The sequence below is a fragment of the Balaenoptera physalus genome, assembly GCF_965194825.1.
Source record: "Balaenoptera physalus genome assembly, chromosome: 2".
Taxonomy (NCBI): Eukaryota; Metazoa; Chordata; class Mammalia; order Artiodactyla; family Balaenopteridae; genus Balaenoptera; species Balaenoptera physalus.
This window is the reverse complement of record NC_138883.1, coordinates 65,017,366-65,039,932: the sequence shown is the minus strand read 5'-3', so window position 1 is coordinate 65,039,932 and position 22,567 is coordinate 65,017,366. Positions and strand designations below refer to the sequence as shown.

The following is a 22,567-nucleotide window of genomic DNA, read 5'->3' as shown; positions in this document are numbered from 1 at the left end:
GAGGAAAGTGACAGCTTGCTGTCTGACCTCTGAGAGATCAGAAATTATGTGCAGTTTTTAAATGACGTTAACATACCAAATTCTCCCCATGTCTCAAATGGATTAGATCACGTGGCATCCTCTTGGAGGGGGTGGCCTAGACCACTGACCTTTATTAAAAAAATTATCTGGGCTTCCCTGGTGGCGCAGTGGTTGAGAATCTGCCTGCCAATGCAGGGGACACGGGTTCGAGCCCTGGTCTGGGAAGATCCCACATGCCACGGAGCAACTGGGCCCGTGAGCCACAATTACTGAGCCTGCGCGTCTGGAGCCTGTGCTCCGCAACAAGAGAGGCTGCGATGGTGAGAGGCCTGCGCACCACGATGAAGAGTGGTCCCCACTTGCCACAACTAGAGAAAGCCCTCACACAGAAACGAAGACTCAACACAGTCATAAATAAATAAATAAATAAATAAAAGAACATGAATTTCTTTAAAAAAAAAAAAAAAAAATCTGCTTCTGTATTCTCTGCCCCCAAATCTTTTTTCCCAAAAGACAAAGGGAAATCAAGTTTTATCACATTGACAATCAAGTACAGTCATAGATTAAATAGGTATTTATAAGGTCCTTGAAAGTTGCCCAAAGGAATATGAAGAAGTTTAAAATGTGACCGTTGTATATGAGAGCTTCAAACTTCAACGGAAGAACGAGACATGGACAAATTGAATTTAAGAGGTGATACAGAGCCAGTTGTGATTGAGGGCTGGATGACTCAGTGCTGTGGGAGTTCAGAGGAAAGAAAGAACGTGGTGGGCCAAATTGAGGAGGAGGAGGTAGGATCTGACCGGGCTGTGACAAATGAGTAAAGTCAGGATCAGCTGGTGGAACGGCAGCTGGGTGCGGACAACTATGTGAGCAAATTCTAGAGATGGAGCTGGACGAGGTATTTGGGGGGACAGCAAAGAGGTGAAATACAAATAAGAATTTGCATAGAGATGAGGTGGGCAGTCCTTTCAAGGAGGTGGACTGGAGAGTCTTAAATGCCAAGGGATCTTGTTTTGATGGGAATATAATAGCCTTTTTTTTTTTTTTTTTTTTTTTTTTATAATAGCCTTTTAAGGGTGTTTTGAGTAAGAGAATAAGACAGAGATGCTAGTTTGGGCTAAACTGGCCATGCTGTCTCAAACCTCTGTGTTTTACAAATACTGGAACGTCTGCCTCAAATCCCGTCTCCTCACCTCTTCCAGCAAATTCCTAAGTATTCTTCAAAAACTGACTGAGCCCTGTGAAAGCTTTGCAGACTTACACCAGGAAAGTTTGTTCCTCCCACTTGAGTTCCCACAGTGTTTCAGACACAGGTCCTAGAAGATAAAGATTGTGGGCACGTTCTCCTTGCACTCGCCATTCACAGCTGTGGGCCTGGCATTTGCATGGATCTTATCCTCAGACTGTATGCTCCATTGAGAGCAAATTAAACGGCGCTACCTGTCGTTTACAGAGTGTTTGCTTTGTCCCAGGCATGTTACTAGATGCTTTACACATATTAACTAATGATCTCTAATCCTCTCAACCCTTCAACAAGGTGCATATTAAATCCATGTTGGAGCTGAAGAAATTAAGGTTTGCCCAAAACCTCATAGTTACTGTCAGTGAGGTTGGCCTCCAAAGCCCATTCTCTTGGCTTCTTCCAGTTATTTTTTCCATCTTATAAAGGCTTACAGCACACATTACGGTGCATGATACATGGGAAATGCTCAACACATGTTTTTGAATGAAAGAAAGAAAAAAACACTAGGGAATATTATCAATGGGTAGAAAATGTTAAGTCTAAAGATCTTTCATTGGATGGAAAGAGCCTTACTGCTGTCATCTACCAATGCATCCAGTTTTGGTGAAACTGCTGATGCTAGCCAGCCCCGAATCCATCCTTCTGCAGCAGGAGTTTTCACAAGCCTCACACTTTTCCCAACCTCCCAGGCTATAGGTTCCTCTTTAATACAATGAAGAAATTGGACTAGATGATGTCCAAGGTTTCTTCTACCTTTCATACTCTAAGATCTTAGAAATTATCATGTTTAAATGAATTCATATTAAAACGTAAGTGACCAGTAGTCCTTACTTTTACCCTTCCTGGGAGTTTTTGCAACTTAAGAGAGATATTTACCAATGGAGATGATCCAGTATTTCTGTGTCAGAATATTGGACAATGTGGGAGTATTTGTGGGCAGATGCTGCCCATCAGGTCAGTTCCACTCCATGGATCTCCCAAAGCTGACTTAGATGCCCCAACTATGAGCAGCCTATGTGTAGTATCCTATGCGTACCTCTCTCTGAATACACTTGACACCACATTGTAATGATTTATTTTCTAGTCTTGCCCGTTACGCTAGGGTATCTTCAGAGGCAATAATCTGTCTTTTATCTCTGAGTGTCACACTTCCGGCACCTAGTCAGAGCTAATATATAGTTTGGTTGAGTGAATGGATCTATTTCTATACTCCTAAATCTTTTTTAAAATGGGGCCTTAGGATCAGCTTCTTCCACTCTTTAATTACCCTTATGTTCTCCCACAAAAGATGAAGGAATCCTTTCTGCAAATCGCTGCATCTCACCTCTGGTTCCTCTAGTCAGCCACATTGCCTGCTTTTCTCCTCCTGGGATTTGAGGTACCCTGGATCCAGACCTTGGCTTCCCCACCCCCTGCCTGGGAGGAAGCATGGACACTCTTTAGGACTCAGCCCTGAGCAAGGCTCACTCAGGATGGGCCTCCCCTCAATAGGACGGCTGCCTCTTGGCAGCTCAGAGAGAGTTGTAGTCTTTTCAGCCTAGATTTAAGTAATATTCTTCACCTTATTAGCAGGTAAAAGCCATTCCAAAATGTGTGCAGACCTTCTCTTTGTTTCCTCTGTAAAAAGTAGCTGGTGTTTCAAGGTGAGAGGGGAAGAGGGAGTGTGGGCAGTAAAGAGAAGACACAGAGGCATCCAGAAAGCAGGAAGAGGAAGGGCTTGGGTTCCAGAGGGCAGGTTGAGGAGAACCATTCCATTTGCCTAAGAGTCCATCTGAAAGCTGAAAAGAAATCTTGTTATTCCAGGTGACCCATTAGAAGTTAAGAAAAATATATATTTTCCTCCTATTTTTTTCCTCAAAACTGAATTTCTTTGGATCTGTGCTTGATCGATGACAGTGTCAGAGTCTAGAACTTTACAGTGATCATGAAGCAGTAGTTTTGCTTTCTCTCTGTTTTGAATCCTTTATTGTAAAATATATGTTGTATGCCTCATTTGCTATAAAATCTGTTTTATTGTGGTACTTAATTAATGATCACTTTGACCATTTGTGGCAGGTAGCCAAAAATGTATCCTCTCTGCATTTTTATTTTAACTGCCAGTGTTTGAGAAAAGCAGATTAGGTAAAAACATATCACTCTGCCATATCTATTAAGATACTGGAGAAATTGGCTATGATTTCTTCTTAAATTATAGATTAAGGGCTTCTAAAAAATACTGTTTGTTTTTAATACTGAAATAATATGCTGTGAAATTCAAAGTTAAAGTATGTTGTATATTTATGATTTAGATTAAACCTATGCACATAAGATTTTTAAATTATTTTATGTTTGATAGTGATTAGAATGAAAGAGAAACAGAGAATAGAAAGAAGGAAGAGGGAGAGATAGGGAAAGGAGAAAGTGAGGGAAAAAAAGGAAAGAAAATGCTGATACCTAAATTTTTTAATCAGCTGTACTTCTAAGTAGACTTTAAGGGATTCCAACATTGAATCCTATACAGTTAGTAGGAAATGTTTATGCTAAAGGTAAAAGATTCATTAATACCTCATGTTGGTACCAACATAGAAGTGTAACATTTCTTTCTTTCCCAAAGAGCTTGAACAAGGAAGCATAAGAGAAATGGACTGTTCTAGGCCTTTCAGAATCTTTTATGACTTGCCTTCTATGGCGAGACCAGCCAAAGCCTCACTGCCAGTGACAGCAGAGTTTAGCTTGCAGCCCATAAATATGGAAAGTGTGGCTTGTCACTTGTATTTGTTTTATACTTACAAATTAGGAGACGTATTTACTGTAAATAGAGTTAGCATCCAGAGGTTTCAAAGCTAAGAATATGCACGTTCGAAATGTCTTTGCCTTATTTATGCTGTGGCTACCACATTTGTATAAACAGAAAATTACTGCATTCATGCTTTATTACTTCTTCTTTGGTACCACAGCCTTGACCCCAGTCATCATAAATTGAGAAATAGTGGGGAACTAATGGAGACAGATGGGAATATGGCTTGCCATTTACTCAAATTGGTAAAGTAATTAACCTCAAGGTGCTGGTTTGCAAGAAAAATTGTTGGAATATCTCAGGACGTCGGTAAACAGACTCCTGCTTTAACCAGTTCTGACAACTGCATCATAGACTAGACTTATTCTGTTCAATTGACCTGTCAACGTCTTGAGTCCAAATAAAGATTTGTATTACAATGCACTTGCTGAGAACTGGGAGAACACACTGCTGTTTCTTTGCAAATGGGTGGCTGTTCTCTCCCCGCTAGATGGGAGCTGGACTGTCATAGATTCATTCTTCAGCCATTATATTCCTTAGAAATCTTCCATTGCTGATTGTGTGACAGCTTCGTGACAGCAGATGGTAGTCATTTGGCTCCAGAAAATGAAATGAAAAAACATGGGCCAGGCTGGCTGGGCTCATTTAGAACAGCAGTGGACAGAGGCCAGATCTAGATTTTATTTATTGGGGGATGTCCTGTAATGAAGCCAGAGTTGTGTTGGTGGCGTGTTGTTCCCTACAGATTGGGGGGTGGGACTGGATGTCCACAGATTATTATATAAATCAAAGGTGGTCTTGTGAATAGAGTCATTTGGCCAAACCAGTACAGTATATTCCTTTTGAAAGCTGACAGATTTCATTTGTTCCCAACGGGCCTCTCTCTGTGTGTCCCTGTTTCTCTCCGTCTCCCCTTCACTCTTTCCTGAGAATAGCATTTAGACTCCTCTTTTCCACATTATAGGCCGTGAGCTGTTTTCACAGCACTGAGTTCAATCTTCCTTTGTAGCTTCTTCATATTCAGCTGAATAACTGGGAGAGGTTTGACTCATTAAAGCTTGTATGGCTGTTCATTTCATGTATTTCAGTTTGTAGTGGAAGCAGCCATTTAAAAAAAAAAACACAACTTCTTCGTGATATCCTCATAAAACTTATCGGGAAGATATGTGTCATGTGAACATAAAGGGTAATTTTTATCTAAAGTAAATACATTCATTCATGATAGAAAAAAACTAAAAGTTTTAAAGGAAACTCAGGAAACATGGAAGAGCCCTGGATTATCGTGTTGGCTTTCCTCATGCATACACCTGTGGGAAGATACTCACAAAATGAGCAAACCCTACTGTATTAATTCCACCCCAAGAGGCCAACAGTTACTAGAGAATCCCCTGGCTCTGGAAGCTGTGTCAGGCACAGAGGCTGGAAGCATTCCTGCCCTGGGTTTCCTCTGAGCCAGCCAGCATCAGTCTTTCTACTCTGTGATCATCTGAGAAGATTCAAAAGAATTGGTTCTTTCAGAGGGTAGATACATAGCTGCCTTGAATAAGAGTTTTTTGTGTAGCCTCATTTAGAAGAAGAGGGACTAAATAATTTATGGTTTACCTGTCTTCAAATTTTATTTTTCTGAAACCCTATCTGGAAATCTTTAGAATTCTTCATTTAAAAACATACATCCTTGCTTCCTGCAAAGTTGTCTATATAATGAATCTTAGTTTCTCTTAATTTTTTTGCAATCTCCGGGATTAAAAAATACTTCAAGCTAAGACAAACTGGAGGTCAGGTCCACTCAAATGCAGTCACTTGCTGAGTGGATCTGAAGTTCTTTCTCTTGAAGGGTCGGTTATCGCTGTTGAACTCAGTAGGAGATGTGTTCTCCCTCCTTGCCCAGGAATCTTCCTATGAGACTAACACATTCATCTTGATTGGAATCTCCTTTATCCTGACCCATTGTCTAGCCCTAGGTGCCTTTTCCAAAGAAGAACTAATACTCACATTCCAATTTTTCTATCCTGCCCAAATCTCTCCAACCCATTCTTCCAACTATGCTCTCCTAAAGACTGGAGTCCTTAGCCTACTAAATATGGCTGTCTTTCTTTGACTTTGCACCCAATTTTTTTGGTTTCACATAATAATTGTGTGTGAGTAAACAGATTTGACATGTCAACATGCTGTTTTCACCTGATCAAGTATCTAAAATCTAGTGCTTAACAATCAAGGTAAAATCTCTCAAGACAAACAGTAGGCTTTGAAGAAAAATCCATGAATTCAAGGTGGCCAAATGTACATTGACCCACTAAGTATGAATTCCAAAATTATATAGTTGCGTATATCAGGCTACTATGAATTAAAGAAAAAAACAAACAAAAAAACAACCTATGGGTCTTCCCTGATGGTGCAGTGGTTAGGAATCTGCCTGCCAATGCAGGGGACACGGGTTTGAGCCCTGGTCCAGGAAGATCCCATGTGCCGTGGAGCAGCTAAGCCCGTGCACCACAACTACTGAGCCTGTGCTCCAGAGCCCACGAGCCACAACTACTGAAGCCCGCACACCTAGACCCCGTGCTCCACAACAAGAGAAGCCACTGCAATGAGAAGCCTATGCACCACAATGAAGAGTAGCCCCCGCTCGCCGCAACTAGAGAAAGCCCACGTGCAGCAACAAAGACCCAACGCGGCCAAATAAATAAAGTTATTTAAAAAACCTATGCCTTATTTGGCACTGAGACTTTATCATAAGTTAAGCTCAAATTGAAAGCTACATAGATGACAATTCATAGTTTTCAAGTTTATGTTTTGTGGCTGATGACTGCATAATCTGAAATGATTGATGACTTCGCACATTACATAAAAAATAATTTCAGGGTATCTTATGCTGGTGCCTATTTCCATCATTAAATTAGCCACAAGTTAATGTGTGATTGTTAAAGAAAACACAAGGCTGCATTGTGCAGTGATAGCTAATGGATTAGAATGGCATTAAATATTTTCCTCCTGGCAGACATAACATTTTATAGTTTGGCTTTAAAATAAAGTGTATTTTATATACACTGCAATTTCATTCAGTTATTTCTCAGACATTGGCACCATCATTGCCTGGTTCAAACTTTATGTCATCAGCCGAAGTGAGGGCATTTAACTTATTGTAATCTAATATTAGGCAAATGTTTTTCATAGGCAGTAGAAGCCATGGAATGTGAGAATAAACCCAGTCTTAAGTGGGCACCTTTCTGTATTTTTACAGATCCCTGTGTCTGTCTGTTACGTTTATGTGTCTGTATTTATCTGCTCCCTAACCTGTGAGAAGTTGAACAGTTGAAATGCATTTGTTACCTGAATTGTTTTCTCCTGTTTTAAAACATTTTAATTTATAATCAGACAAGAAGAACAGATGTAAGAGTTGTAATTTAATCATTTTATTGCTATCTTTGTATATTTTGAAGAATTAGGTATTGTACTCCTGGGAAGTCGTATTTTATGCCTAGTTGGAAAAATGAATAATGTAATAATATGCAAAATGTAAAGTTTTAGAACTTCACTACTGAGTAAGGCATATAAACTAATGATCTGGTTAAGGTCCCCTGTGCACCATAATAAATATGGACTAAATTTGTCATTATAGCTTTAGACAGAGGTTTCAGGCAACAGATTTAATTAAATCCTTTTTTAATATTCATACTTCTAAACTGCATAATTCCCTTCTACTGTAAAACTGAGCGCTATATTAAAACAAACAAAAACGGCAGATTACTAAATGGATATTAGCGTGAAGTCAATAAGCATTTAATTCTGGAGAGAACTCTGTGAGGGGAGAGGAAGTTTTGTGGAGCTTGCTCAGGAGATCTTGACTCAGATCTGTGAAGCTTGTACACAGAGGCTTTCTTCTGTTTTCATGCTGACTTTTGTAGGGGAGCTTAATTAGTTATTTGTGGGGCTTATAAAGGACACAGGCAACACAAGAAGGCCTTTCGTTGGCCACTCAAGAGTGATGATTAATGAAAAATATAATTCAGACTCTATGAGGAGTGCATTGATGACATTGTGGAAGTCTAGAATATCTAGATACTGATATACTTTTTTAGGAAGGTTAAATAATAAAGTCCATTACCCCATAAGGTCTTGTCCCTCCTATGACACACAGCCCAGGGACTAGAATTCCCCTAATAACTAACACCTCCTGTTAGATATTAGCACAGAGCAAATCTGGATGTTTAAATGCCTTTTTTGGTGATTAAAATAACATTCCGAATATTTTCATAGGAACATTTCTTCTGTGGAAGGTCATATTATCCACAGAATAACTAAATATTAAACTTTTGGAAGAACTGTCTGACTAGTGTCACTAGCTGATTCATGATCATCTTTGTTAAATAACCAAATCCACTCCCCAAGGTTAAATTGCTAATGGAATTTGTAAGTCTGCTTCAAAGCTGGTTAAGTATTCCTTTACTATGTTTTATCCACCTGCGCTGGATTTTTTAAAATACAGTATCTCTGCCCCTTAACCCACTCTCTCCCTACCCTTCAAATTGTAAATTCTCTGTCCTAATCATCTTTGGTTATATCATTGATGCTTGGCACAGATTTGGAATCAACAAATGTAGACTGAATGGAATTTTATACAGAATCAATAACATTGTAAAATTTTGTATCCTAATGAAACATGTAAAGCAGCTAATCTAACCTCCAAATTGTATAGATTAAAATACTGTGGGCTAAAGAGAGTTTAGTTGACTTGCCCATGGTTATCTAAACAATGACTAGTTAAGGATGACAGAGAAATTGGTCACGACTTTATTAGACACAACAAGAGATGTAAAGAAAAATAATTCATATTCTCTGTCCTAAAGTAGCTCTCTAGTGCATTAATAAGACAATATAAGCACAGAAGCAATTAAAAAACAATTCCAAACAGCATAAGATTAAACACCAAAATATAGATTTTAGAGTTAGAACATCTAAACTATTAAACAGGGAGGGAAACAGCAGTGGAAGTTGACCTATCTGGGAAAAGCTTCATGGGCAGTGGTACGATTTTAGCTGGACCTTGAAAGATAGATAGGAGAGGTGAGCCATGAGCACTGTGTTCTGCGGTAAGCTTTGACCTTTTCAGAAGGTTTTGCAAAGCAGCTGTGGGAGAACAGAAACATGCCATGCTTCTACCCAGCACCTCTCCTGGCCCTGTTGGCTGGCACCCAAAGAGAGAGGTGGATACCCTCTTTCCTTACTATATGGATCTGGTTCAGAGAAACTGACTATCCACCTTGAATTTTTGTCATGAAACAAGTTCACAGTTGATAATGTGGTCCTGAAGTCAGGAGAAATGGATTCATTTTCATTTTCTAGGGCTACCTTTGAAGTTGTTGAGGGAGGATAATTATTTTCCCTCTTCAAAGTATTTTCTCACATCATTTTCCTGGAAATGACAATCGGGCAGTGCCCCAGGTTGGCAAATCCAACCTTAGTTTGATAAATGCAATTTTGAACACAGCCCTTGATTCAATGTTAGTTTCCATGGCTCAGAATTCAGCTTTGCAAAGTGAATTGTCATGTATTTTTGGCAAATCATTTTTTTCCTTCAACTTTAAAACCAAAAGAGGAAAGAGGTGGTCCCAGAATTATTTCAAACTAGAAAACCAGTTTGGAGATGAAGATCAAATTTAATTTGATGTCCTCAATTTGAGTGAAAACATAAAAACATCCAGGACTCTTAATGACAGTTATCCAATTGATTTATTTTGCTTCAGACAGACACAGGTAGAGTTTTAGATAACCAAACCAAGGGCATCTTCTCTGGGACGAGGTGAATAGGTATGTGTGCGAAAATACTACAGCTTTTCCTACAAAGTAACTTAGATTTAATATTTTGTTTAAAAAATATTTACCATTTTTTTAATTATTAGATGTCTTAGAAGCAAATTTTCCCTTAAAGGAAAGCAAAGTTTGATCAAGCAAAGTTTGATCTCTTCACATTTACAGTGAGTCTGAGGACTTCTGCTTCCAACCAAGAGTGACAGGTTCTGGATTTACCCTCCCACCTGAAAAATCAGAAAAGAGACAAAATATATAAAACACTGCTTTCCAACTTCCTGGAGATCAGACAGTGAAGGACAGTGATCCCTCAGAGACAGGAAACAAAAGTGAGTTCTACAGTTACTCCAGCTTACAGGAACTGGGTCTCTGGCAGAGCCTAGAGGACCCCCCTGAGTTGAAGAAACAGAACTGAGAGGGTGTGGAGACCTAGATGGCTGGAATTCACAGGGCAGAGACCCAGAAATGAGAGAGGTGTACAGAGAGAGAACTCCAGAAATTTGTAGAGGGGCACCCTTAATTATTCAGCTGAGCACTGATTGGTGCCTGCATGTGAAGAAAGCAGGCAAGGATGGAGGAAGAACCATCTAAGAAAGGATTAGAGGTGCCCAGCATTTAAATAGGACTGAAAACAGTGCCTGTTTCCACTCTCCAGCCTGGAAAACATTAAGACTCACATAACACTGAGTAGAGTATACATAAGGAGTTTGATTCAATAGTAGGGAGTAATTAACCCCAGTCTGAGCATCATTCCAGTCCCACCTAACAAATCTTAAAAGCAAGACCCAAAAGCATGAAATTGTTTCTAAGTTACTTGATTGCATCCCAGAACAAATCTCAATAATATTTATAGAAATAAAGGTATATACAAGACCCAACAATATAAAATTCACAATGTCACATGCATTCAAAAATGCCAGACATAGAAAGAAGCAGGGAAATATAGTCCATAACAAACAGGTAAATTGATTAATCAAAACCTACGAACAACTGACACAGATGTCAAAATTAGGAGAGGAAGACATTAAAGTGCTTATTATTACCATATTCCATATATTCAGAAAGTTAGTAGAGACATGGAAGATACAAAAGAAACCAAAATGTAACTTCTAAATATCAAAACTGCAATGTGGATGAGTTTAACAGTAAATTAGACATTGCAAAAGAAAATACTAGGAATCTGAAAACATAGCAATAGAAACTACATACAATGAAAGAGAGAAAAAAAAAAAAAAGAAAGAGAGAGAAAAGTCTTTTAAAAATGAAATGAGAATCATTAAGCTGGGGGACATCTTGCATGTAAGCCTGATATATAACTAAGTCCCTGAAGGAGAGGAGAGAAGGAAGAATGGAAAAATATTCAAAGAAATAATACTGTAAAATTTCCAAATTTGATGAAAACCTATAAACCTACATCCAGCAGCCCAATGAACTTCAATCAATCACAAAAAACATGAAGAAAACTACACCAAGGTATGTTGTAATTGCTCAAAACCGGTGACAAAGAGAAAGTCTTAAAAACAGCCTGAGAAAGAACAGCCAAAAGAAATAGGAGAGCTTTACATAAAGAGGAATAAAAATAAGGATGAGAGCAGATTTCTTATTGGAAGCTATGAAGCAACATCTTTAAAATACAGAAAGTAAAATGTTGTCAACCTAGAATTCTATACCCAGTGAAATGATACCAGATATAGTCACAAAAGAATGAACAGCACCAGCAATGGTAACATGAGTAAATATGTAAGATTTTTTTCCTTAATATCTAAATCTCTTTAAAAGAAAATAGACTGCTTGAACAAAAATAATTACAATGTAGTGTAGAATTTAGAACATATAAAGATAAAATGCTAGCTTTGAAAAACTAGCACAAAGTTCAGGAAGGGAAAAAAGAATTACACTATTGTAAGCCTCTTTTATGTGAACTGGTATACTGTCACTTGAAGGTAAACTTGATAAGTTAAAGATATGTACTATAAACCCTAAAACAACTACAAAAATAACAAAACAAAGAATTACAGCTAATAAATCAACAAAGGAGATAAAATATAATCATAAAAAAATAGTTAATCTGAAAGAAGACAGAAAAAAAGGAAGGAACAAAGAACAGATGAGACAAATAGAAGACAAATGGCAAGATGATGGGTTTAAACCTAACCATATCAATAATCACATTAAATGTACATAATATAAATACCCACCTTAAAAAGTGGAGATTGTCACATTGGATAAAAAAGCAAGATCCAAGTATATGCTGCCTACAAGAAACACACTTCAAGTATAAAGAGAAAACAGATTAAAAGTGAAGTATGAAATAAAGATATACCATGCTAACACTATTAAAAGTAAAGATAGAGTGGCTATACTAATATCAGAAAAAGTAGATTTCAGAACAAAAATATACCATGGATAAAGATCTTTCATAATGAAAAAGAGATCATTTCATAAGAGGACATAACAATCGCAAATATTTATACAATTAATTACAGAGCTTCAAAATATGTGAAGCAAAACTGACAGAACTGCATAGAGCAGTAAACAAATCCACATTACAGTTGGAGATTTTGATACTCCTTTCTCATAGGCAGAAAATCAATAAAGTATGGAAGATTTAAACAACATTATCAGCCAACTTGACCTAATTGACAGTTATTTAAAAGAACTCTACTCAACAATAGCATAATTCACATTCTTTTCAAGTGCACACAGAACATTTAACAAAATAAACCATATTCAAGGCCATAAAGCAAGTCTCAATAAATTTTTAAAAGATTTAAGTCATATAAAGTATGTTCTCTGAACACAGGGGAGTTAAATTAGAAATCATTAACAGAATTACCTTTAGAAAAGTCCCAAATATTTGGAAACTGAATAACATGCTTCAAAATAACTCATGGTTCAAAGGAGATATCAAAAGGAAGATTAAAATCTATTACAAGTGAAATAAAAATGAAGATACGACATATCAGAATTTGCAGGATACCACTAAAGCAATAGTTAGGAGGAAGTTTATAGCACTAAATGCGTATGTTAGAAAATAAGAAAGATCTCAAATCAGTGACATAAGCTTTTATCTTAAGAAGTTAGAAAAAGATTAAATCCAAATTTTTTAAAAATCCAAATAAGAAAAAGAAAGGAAATAATAAGAATCAAAGTGGAAATTAATGAGATAGAAACCAATAGAGAAAAGCAGTGAAACAAAAAGCTTGTTCTTTAGAGAAGCAATAAAAACTCCCAGCAAAGTATGAATAAAATAGAACTTAAATTAATAAGGAGCATCTGCAAAAAACCTACAATTAACATCATACTTATTAATGGGGAAAAACTGAATGCTCTGCCCCTAATATCAAAAACAAAGCAAGGATGTCTACTCTCACCTCTTCAATTCAACATTGGCCTAGAGGTTCTAGCCAGTGTGATAAAGCAAGAAAAAGAAATAAAAGACATCCAGACTGGGGGGTGAGGAAAGTAAAACTGTCTTTATTTGCTTAGAACATGATCATCAACATAGAAAATCTGATTGAATACACAAAAGACTACTAGAAATAATAAGTGAATTTAGCAAGGTTGTAGGATACAAGATCAGTATACAAAAATCAATTATATTTCTGTATAGCTATATATGTAACAATCAGCAATTGAAATTAGTAAGCCAGTATCATTTACAATTGCATTCTTAATATTTAGGGATAAATCTGACAAAAGGTATGAAAACTCACATGTTAAAAGTGATAAAACATTGCTGAGAGGAACTTAAAAAGACCTAAATAAATGAAGAGATATACCATTTTTATAGGTTAGAAGACTCAGTAATATTAAAATGTTATTTCTCCCTAAATTCATCTATAGTTTCAATACAGTCTCAACAAAAATTCCAGCAGACATTTGTACAAAGTGACAAACTGATTCTAAAGTTCATATGGAATAATTTCAGGAATTATTATAAATCTATAGCAGTCAAGACAGTGTGATACTGGTATAACGTTAACAAATATATCAATGGAATGGAACCACACATTTGCAGGCATATCTCAGAGATATTGTGGGTTTGGTCCCAGACCACCACAATAAAGCAAATATCACCATAAAGCAAGTCATATGAATTTTTTGGTTTTCCAGTGAATATAAAAGTTATACTAAACCATAGTCTATTAAGTGTGCAATAGCATTATGTCTAAAAAAAGTTAAAAAATAGTTTATTGCTAAAAAATGCTACCCATCATCTGAGCCTTTAGAGTCAGAGTGGCAACATCAAAGATCACTGACCACAGATCACCATAACAAATATAAAAATAATGAAAAAAGTGTGAAATATTGCAAGAATTATCAAAATGTGACACAGAGGCACACAATGAGCAAATGCTGTTGGAAAAATGGCCCCAATAGACTTGCTAGATGCAGGGTTGTCGCAAGCCTTCAATTTGTAAAAAACGCGGTATCTGCAAAGCAGTAAAGTGAAGTGCTATAAAACGAGGTTTGCCTGTATAGGCAACTGACTTTAAACAAAGGTAAAAGGTAATTTGGTAGAGAAAAAAAAGGAGTCATTTCAACAAGTAGTGCTGGAACAACTGGATGTTCATATGCAAAAAAATAGCTTTGGTCCATACATCTCACCATATCTAAAAAATAAATTTTAACTCAAACTGGATCGTGGACCTAAATGTAAAACCTAAAACTGTAAAGCTTCTATAAGAAAACATATGGGAAAACTTTTGTGACCTTGAAGTAGGCAAAAATATCTTAAATATGATATCAAAAGCACTATCCAAAAAAAGAAAAATGTTGATGAATTGAACTGTATTGAAACTAAAAATGCCTGCTGTTTGAAAGTCTATGTTAAGGGAATGAAAAGACCAGCAACAGACTGGAAGAAATATTTGTAAATCATATGTCTGACAAAACACTTTTATCCTGAATATATAAAGAATTCTCAAATCTCAGTAATAAGAAAACAAACAGCCCAATTAAAAAAATGGGCAAAACATTTGAACAGGCATCTCACTGAAGAAGATATATGAATGACAGTGCAGCACATAAAAGATGTTCAATATTATTAGTCATTAGGGAAATACAAACTGAAACCACTATGAAATCCCATTATATACCTATTTGAATGACTAAGTGTTGGCCAGGAGGTGGTGGAACTAGCACTCACATACTATACCATTAGTGGGAATGTAACAGGATACAACCTCTTTAGAGAAATAATTTAGCGGTTTCTTTAAAAGTTAAACATATACATACCACATGACCTAGCCATTCCACTCCTAGGTACTTATCTAAGAGAAAAGAAAGCAGATGTCCACACAAAGATTTGAACATGAATGTTCATAGAAGCTTTATTTGTAATCGTCAAAAACTGAAACAGTCCAAATGTCCATCACCAGGTGAATATGATATCCATAAAATAGGATACTACTACAAAGCAATAGAAAGGAATAAACTTTTGATACACATTACAACATGAATGAATCTCAGAATAATTATGCTAGATAAAGTAAGCCAGACAAAAATTAGTATATATTAATTATGTTTCTTTTTATACAAAATTCTAGGACATGCAAATTAGCATGTAGTGACAGAAAGATCAGTAGTTTCCTGGGGATGAAAATCAGTGGTCGAGGAGAGGTGAAAGGGATATGTGACCAAAGGGCCTGAGGAGACTTTGGGGGTGATGGATATATTGGTTTACTATTTGCAGTGTGCAGGTTTCACAGGTGTATACATATGTCAAACTTGTTAAGTTGGCTACTTTTTTTTTTTTTTTTTTTGCATTAGGATGTCTAATACAATGGGTGCCAATTTTCATATCCCTGTATTGATAGTTTTGTCCAATATAAAATAGACATGAAAACACAATGCTTTAAATTAATGACACTTTATCATCATCAAAAGATATTTATCAGTGTCTGCTAGTGTTGGCAATATGCATATATGATATCATGGTACATATATGTATGATACACATCCTGTATTTCTAGGGTTTTTTTAATTTTATTGGAGTATAGTTGATTTACAATGTTGTGTTAGTTTCAGGTGTAGAGCAAAGTGATTTAGTTATACATATACATATATTCATTCATTTTCAGATTCTTTTCTCATATAGATTATCACAAAATTTTGAGTAAAGTTCCCTGTGCTATACAGTAGATCCTTGTTGGTTATCTATCTTACATATAGTAGTGTGTGTATATTAATCCCAAGCTCCTGATTTATCCCTCCCCCTCATGTTTCCCCTTTGGTAACCATAAGTTTGTTTTCAGTATCTGTAAATCTGTTTCTGTTTTGTAAATAAGTTCATTTGTATCATTTCTTTAAATTAGAATCCACATATGAGTGATATCATGTGATATTTGTCTTTCTCTGACTTCGCTTAGTATGATAATCTCTAGGTCCATCCATGTTGCTGCAAATGACATTATTTTGTTCTTTTTATGGCTGAGTAATATTCCATTATATATATATATATATATATATATATATATATACACACACACACACACACACACACACACACACACACACACACATACACACACACACATACACCACATCTTCTTTATCCATTCCTCTGTCAATGGCCATTTGAGTTGCTTCCATGTCTTGGCTATTGTAAATAGTGCTGCAATGAACATTGGGGTGCATGTATCTTTTCGAATTTTGGTTTTCTCTGGATATACGCCCAGGAGTGGGATTGCTGGATCATGTGGTAGTTCTATTTTAGTTTTTCAAGGAACCTCCATACTGTTCTCCATAGTGGCTGTACCAATTTACATTCCCACCAACAGTGTAGGAGGGTTCCCTTTTATCCACACCCTCTCCCTCATTTATTGTTTGTAGACTTTTTGATGATGGCCATTCTGACCGGTATGAGGTGATACCTCATTGTAGTTTTGATTTGCATTTCTCTGATAATTAGTGATGTTGAGCATCTTTTCATGTGCTTTTTGGCCATCTGTATGTCTTCTTTGGAGAAATGTCTATTTAGGTCTTCTGCCCATTTTTGGATTGGGTTGTTTGTTTTTTTGATATAGAGCTACATGAGCTGTTTATATATTTTGGAGATTAATCCCTTGTCAGTTGCTTCATTTGCAAATATTTTCTCCCATTCTGTGAGATGTCTTTTTGTTTTGTTTATGGTTTCCTTTGCTGTGCAGAATCTTTTAAGTTTAATTAGGTCCCATTTGTTTATTTTTGTTTTCATTTTCATTACTCTAGGAGGTGGATCAAAGAAGATATTGCTGTGATTTATGTCAAAGAGTGTTCTACCTATGTTTTCCTCTAAGAGTTTTATAGTGTTTGGCCTTACATTTAGTTCTTTGATCCATTTTGAATTTATTTTTGTGTATGGTGTTAGGCAAGTTGGCTACTTTAAATATGCAGTTTATTGTCTGTCAGTTATCCCCCTAATAAGATTGTTAGGAACATTTAATGGTTAACTCACTGATGATTTAGATACAACTCAAGAAATGTGGACAGTTGAACATTTTATATAACATTCTCTAGGTATAGAACAGGCTATTTCTAACATTTTTAGAAGGTCTAACTATCAGGTTCACTTAATATAGTGGTCATTTGACTGTGCTCTGCTATCTAGACTTGTAGTTCTTTCTCATTCACTTAGGTAGAACTTTGCATGATTTTATAGCAGTGTGTGTGTGTGTGTGTGTGTGTGTGTTTATTCATTCCAGTATTAGGCAATATCAAGTTTTAAAATATTGAAAAAGAGAAATAAGATAGCAGTTTTAAAAGAGTGCGCAGATGTGGAGACAAGTTTCTGAAATGCAGACTTGAAATGCTCAAATGTGGTTACTTGTCCCTATGGCTTTTAGGTTTCATTATTTATAAAAAATACAGTGAATGAAGGATGGACAGCTTCTGACTCTAGAATGAGGAGTTACGGTATAAGAGTGAGAGCTATCACTGAAAAAATGTGCTCCTCAATTCAGAGCTATAAGGAATAGTGCCGACCAGTGTAATGAGACTGAGTTTCCACCTGTGTTCAGAATAAGCTTTAGGGGGGCCAGCTGATGAGAGCCCAGCTTAGAGGACTAGTTGAAAGGGTAATGATTCTGCTACAAATATTCCATCCCCTTATTCGTTTCCACTGCATGCCTATACTCAGTCGTCCATGTCACAAAGACCTCAACTAGAATCACCCCAACATACAGCACATATGGAATTAAACAAAACATCCTCAAGATCCACACCCATATCACCCCACAGGGTCCACCCTGAATCAATCAAGTCTCTTCTGAGACTACAGTAAGAATGTTTTAGAAATGTTGTTCGTCTTTGCAGTGTCCATCTCCTGGAAACTTACATCTGTTCAATTTCATTTCACCACCAAACTTTCCCTGCCTGGAAGCTAATCCTCTTCTATTTCTCATTGAATTATTCTAATAATTAAAAGAAAAGTTTTTTTCTGTCCCAGTTTTCCTTTTTGTAAAAAAATACTAATAGTATTGACCCAGTACTTACCAGAGACACATTAATAGTTTTTTGATATGCATGGTTTTTTGGGGGAGAGGGGAGGTTGCATGAATGGTATCAAAAACAAAATATGACTCTGATTTTCAGAATTTATCCCTATGAAAGACCATTGGATAGAGTTTGACTGAGGATCTTTGCTACTGCTTTCCATGAGCTGCCATCTCCTCTGTGTGCTTTGGATAAGATTTATGGCTCGTGGGTTATTCTCTTTTTCTTTTCCAACCCAGTGTGTTTGTACATTATCATACGTTCCTGTCTTAATTCATAAAGGTAACTAGATATTTTCCCCCACCAAAAAAAAAAAAAAAAAAGTGAATTTGATGAAAGCAAACTAAGGAGTTCTATCCTCTTCTCGGTGGGCTTGGCAGCATTAACATTAATGGGAACTAGGAGCGCATCAGGAAGCAAGTTCATCCCTAAGATGTAAGAGCTCCAGCCATTTGAAATTAGCCTTTGTGGGGTCTCCTGAGTTCTGCAGCACCGGGGGCTAATTCTTATTCTTTTTCATCTTTCCTCTTTCTTCACTGGGCACTGATGCCTCATTACACACTGTTCCTCCCATTCTGCAGCGCTGAGTCTCTGACTCTGGCCCAATCAGGAGCTTGTAAGCATCGTCCCCTGGATGTCCTAATGCTGGGTGGGGAAACATGGGTAGGAGCTGGGGTTTTGATTTGTTCGTTTGTTTATTCAAGTCTGTATTTCCTTAACCAAATGTAATGCTACCTAGAGAAAAAATGTATAGAGACCTCAGTTCAGCAGAAGAGTTACTGTCTAATCTTTTAAATCATTTTCTGACTACCAAGTTAGTGACAGCTATTTGCTTTTCATTTCCTATTTTAGCGACAGGTCATAATGGTCCCTCTCAAACCAATGTTTCAAATAAGTCTGAGAACCCAGGAAGAGGAATAAATGAGTTCAAAGACTCTCTAAGCTGAACAATATAAATTTATTAATGAAAAGGAAAATGGTATCTTAAACTACATCTATCTGCCAACCCCAGGTTTATCTTTCCAGAATTGCATATATCTGCTTGGAAAGTTAACTATGCTTTTTTTGTGTGTGGTATAGAGTGACTAGATAATTCCATTTGCCTTGCCTGGAAGATGAACTTTCATGATATTCCTCTTCATCAATTCAGCATTGTTCCCAAGTGTCACTGGCAAAATACCTCTTACAAGCTCACAAAGTACATTTTTTCTCTCCTTTTTTTAGTGAAAACAGGGTTATTTCTGGCCAAGGCCCACAGTTAGAGATGCTCTTGAATGGCAAAAACAAAAAAGTACATGATTCTATCCTTAAGTAATTTACAAGTCTCTCACTAATACTGAAAAAGAAGTTTTAAAATGAAACTGTTGATTATTCATGTTGATTGCTATGAAGTAAAGGTCACAAGAGCAATGTGGCTAGAGAGAAATTTCATTTCCTATCTCCATAATCTTCCAACACCTTGCTGAAAAATGAAACCTAACTTGCAGGCATGTTTCTGTCCTAAACATAGTATCAAAGTTCAATATCGAAGTATCAGTATTAACTTCATTTGATTACTAGGGTTAGTGACTGAAGCTGGGTAACATTTTCTCCAAATATCGGGCCATTAATTAGCAAGGAGCTAAGAAGGGTGGTTGGGGGAAATGCTGAATTTTAGAGATAGTTTAGATCAGGGATTTGCCTAAAGGTTTTACCCAAGGATTCAAGGCAACAGACTACAGGAGCAGCTTACAGTTCTCTTCCAGTAGATGATCACTCTTTTTATCTTCACCCTGTGTGCTCTCAAAACCAAGAGTAAGATGTATGCAGAGAATGGGGGAATGATGCTCAGTTCATGGGTGCAGATGCTTGCCTCCTCCCATCACACCCTGGACGCTTCCTAAGTCATTAGTGCATATGATTAAATGGTATCCTTCTAGTCAAAAGAAGCCAGTAGAGCTCCCTAAAAACACAGAGCTATGGCTGCCCTGCAACACCAGGGTTGTCGTACAAAACTGAATCATTATGAAATAGCAGATGTGAAAATGTTTTGCAAATTACCAGCGGCAGTATAGAGCGATACTAGAAAAAGTGGAGTGGTTGTTATTTAATTCTAGGGACACTATGAGCCAAACAGACCACTCTATGGTTGTGGGTTTGCTTTTGTTTTTTGCCACTGAACACCTGACAACACCTGAATGTTGCACGTTACACAAGGAGAGACCCTGGCAAGGAAGGGAGGCGAGACAAGATGCCTACTTTGGAGGAGTCTTAGACTGGAGGAATTAAATGTAGAACCAGAAGCACAGTCTTACCTCCAGAACTTCTAGACCCTGAGGAATGCTAACTCTAACTCTTACTGCCTCAAGGAGGTCCCAGGTATTTACTAACAGCATGACTCACTTTCCTTGAGTACATTTTTTTCCAGTCATCCCTGTGAGCTAGACGTGGTTGTCTGTGAAAATAAATCTCTGATCAAGATGAATAAGGTCAAATTATTTTTCTTGTAAAACTTGCATCGTCATTAATGTTTCAGTCTTCAAGTAAAATTGGTCACATTGTATTGCTTTTTTTAAATGATAAACGAGATGATTATTTTACTTTTGTGAAAATTCATTTAAATGAGTTCATTTAGCTTAACGTAATCTATTTTTTAAAAAGCTTTACGAGGGGAAATCAATTAAAAATAAATGAAATCATCTCTTTAAAAAATTAATTTTGAATTGTCGAGTGAAATTAATTGAATTATTCTGACTGAAATGTGAAAGTGGGCAGCCTGGTCCTGCAGCCTCTTGGGGAAGCGACTGGATGTCTCTTGATGGAGCCGCTAGAATCTGCCCCAGGTGCCATGTGGGACCCAGGGGTACCTGCATGCACAGCACTGTGTACCGGGACACTGCCCCCCTCTTGCCATGTGTCCGCTAGCTCTGGAAACCCAGGAGGCTGGCGGGGAGAGACAGTGGAGACTGGTCAGAAAGCTCCTGCTGGGAGAATGAAAAGAAAAAAAAAAAATCACCTCTTTTTGAATCAGCCATGCCCCACTGTTCAGCCACGCGCTCTCTCTCTCTACTCACACTTGTGCTCAAAGTGGTTCAACACATCCAGCTGAGCCTCTTCTTTATCACCGCCCACATTCTGCCTTCCCCACTCCCCGAAACCTGTTGTCTTTTCTACCCTCCGCTGGCACAGACACCGTTTTCACCTCTCCAATTACATCCACGTCCAAACAGATGTTCTGTGGCAAAGTTACAAAGCACTTACGCCACTTTTTTTAATTAATGAAATTCTCCCTTAGAGGGATTTTAGTTCATCTGGCTTTAAAAGATAATATTGCTGAAAAATAAATACACTTATTTTTTAAATCTTTGTTTGCCATTTGTGGATTCAGAGTGTGGGGTGTGGATGGCTTTTTAAGGGTGGTATCTTATTGAAAGACAACGTTTCCATTTTAGAAAATGCAATTTAGAGTTAAAACATGTATCTGCCAAGATTAGATGAAATCTACCGCCCCCCACCCCAAAAAAGTAGATGATTTGGATTCTTCTGCTCCTGTTTATCCCCTACAAACACGTTTATTTATCAGTCATGTTGAAATAGAAGAAATCAATAACCAACCTCCAGGAATAAATTTGTAGCCCAAGTAAACTGAAGAAAACTCATAGAACAAAATTCATATTTGGGGCATTATAACTGACCAAGTTATGTCTATAATAATGTTTACTTTGGAATTAATTTTAAAATAAAACTCTAAGTTTTATTCACATATTCTATGTCCTAAAATGAGAAATATGAGGCTTCTTTCACTCACAATTTTTAACAAGGTAGAATCACTGAATAAAGAAATGTTAGGATTTCTTAATTTTCCCCCTCCTTTCTTTTTCCTTTTAATTACTCGGAAGAAAAACAAGGGGTATGAAAATCCCATCAACCTACAAAAACTCGAAGAGCTTGCTGTTTTTATTTGTTTCACATTTTATAATTCTTGGTAGGGATATGGCAGCAATGTGAGGTAATTGAAATTTTAATTCCACATATATTTTAATGAGTGACTACTGTGTTTCAATCAGTGGGGATTTACATATGGCTCAAATACAAGACAGAGAGATTGTGCAGCTGGCCCAGATTCTCACCACTGTAAGTGGGAGAACAGGGACCCAATCAGACAGGCTGACTCCAGAGCACACGCTCCTGGCCCTACAAATCCTGCATGTCAGAGGAGAGGTCACCCTGAGACCATTTAGAAACTCTGGAAGTTTCTG

The 22,567-nt window shown here is 37.1% G+C and overlaps 1 protein-coding gene and 1 long non-coding RNA gene across 13 annotated transcripts in view; one reads left to right on the top strand and one right to left on the bottom strand.

Annotated features, from left to right (window-relative positions):
* The window catches only part of NPAS3 (neuronal PAS domain protein 3), an 858,029-nt gene that overhangs the window by 650,139 nt on the left and 185,323 nt on the right, over positions 1-22,567 (top strand). The gene's annotated exons all lie outside the window — the stretch shown is intronic.
* On the bottom strand, positions 483-22,542 carry LOC309656166. Its single transcript, XR_014261196.1, has 2 exons — positions 1,092-22,542; positions 483-1,056 (listed from the first exon to the last, which is right to left on the bottom strand). It is a non-coding gene; the product is annotated as an uncharacterized lncRNA (long non-coding RNA).